At 41.8% G+C, this 1476-nt stretch overlaps 1 pseudogene; it reads left to right on the top strand.

The window, feature by feature from the left end:
- The first annotated feature begins 768 nt into the window (after positions 1-768).
- LOC112213960 lies at positions 769-888 on the top strand (annotated as a pseudogene).
- Positions 889-1476: the final 588 nt, after the last annotated feature.

Raw genomic sequence — 1476 nt, 5'->3', positions numbered from 1 at the left:
CGCCCCTGCTGCGTCGATTGTTTCGATGGCGTGGTGGGACCGTGCCTTCCCGTTTTGCCTCGTAATGTTTCGTTTTTTTTTTTTCTTATTTCATCTAGGGTTGAGCTCGAAGTGGAGTAGTTTGCTGGTCCCGGTTGTGGATGAGGCTCTGGTTCAGATTGCAATATACTGTATCTATTTTTTGTTATGATCGCTGGAGGCGAAATAGCTCTTGTGGGCTTCATGTTTTTGATTTCGTTGGCCTTTTCTTCTTGGCTGGAGTGATAATCTACAACTGTTTCCTAGGATGTTTGCTAGACTTTTCGCCCTGGCAACCAGGTTAGGTTGTGGGTTGAGTTTCCGCGTCTTTTGAGCGGGAAGTCTTAAGATATTGTTAATTTCCTTGTCCGCTTTTTGCGGATTTATTTTTCTTTTGATGGGTTTTCTTGTTAATTCTAAAGTGGGTTCCGTTGCCTTGCCTTTTGCATCATTCTCTGTAAATTCTATTTTTTTATATACTCTTATTTTGTCTTATTTTTTTTAAATTTTACTTTTATTTGTTTTTTTATTTATAGCGATGATGTCACTGCAATATTTTCAGGACCTAAGTCTGATGTCCCTCTTTGGGCTGAGGGGTCCGTCCTGTTTGGAGATTAATGATCAACCGTTTTTAGTATGTGTACTACCGAAGGAAGTAATATCGTTCTCATTTTGGCACACACCACCTATGTTTCTTTAAATATTCTATTTTTTGATCATCAGGAACAAATAAGAAAAGTGTTTACTTCAGCCAACGCTCAAACCGCGTTGAGTGCACTCGTTCTCGTCCGATCACGAAAATTAGGGAGCGCTGGGCACGGATAGTACTTGGGTGGGGTGACCGCCTGGGAACTCCGTGTGGTGTTGGCTTCTTTTTCCTTTTCCAATATTTTTACTTTTCTTGACAATCTATTTTTAATAATCTACAATCGAAGCATCGAGAAAGAGAAATGTTTTACTATTACGAGACCATTGCCATACATTGTATCATTCTCATTTTGGCACACACCTATATTTCTTTAAATATTCTATTTTTTGACCATGGAAAACAAATAAGAAAATTACTAATTTCAGCCAACGCGCATACCGCGCTGAATGCAATCGTCCTCGTCATATAATTACGCTGAAACAGGCTAGGAAATCAACTGTCCGCGCAAAAGACGGGGAAACTCAACCCCCAACCAAACCTAGTTGCCAGGACCAAAGGATTAGAAGATATCCTGAAAAACACAAAAAAAGAGCATCTCTCCGCCCAGGACGAAAGGACTAAGGAAGTCGGAAACATGAGACCCATAAAAGCTGCCTCGCCCACAGCGATCTCAACAAAAAACAGATTTAGCTTACTAGAATCAGAACCACATCCACAATCACAGCCGGGACCAGCAAACTACTCCACTTCGAGCTCAACCCTAGGCACGGTCCCACCACGCCATCGAAACAATCGACGCAGCAGGGGCG

Source organism: Bombus impatiens, unplaced genomic scaffold (genome assembly GCF_000188095.3).
Source record: "Bombus impatiens unplaced genomic scaffold, BIMP_2.2 scf_2773, whole genome shotgun sequence".
NCBI classification, from domain to species: domain Eukaryota; kingdom Metazoa; phylum Arthropoda; class Insecta; order Hymenoptera; family Apidae; genus Bombus; species Bombus impatiens.
This window is presented reverse-complemented; position numbering and strand designations above follow the sequence as displayed.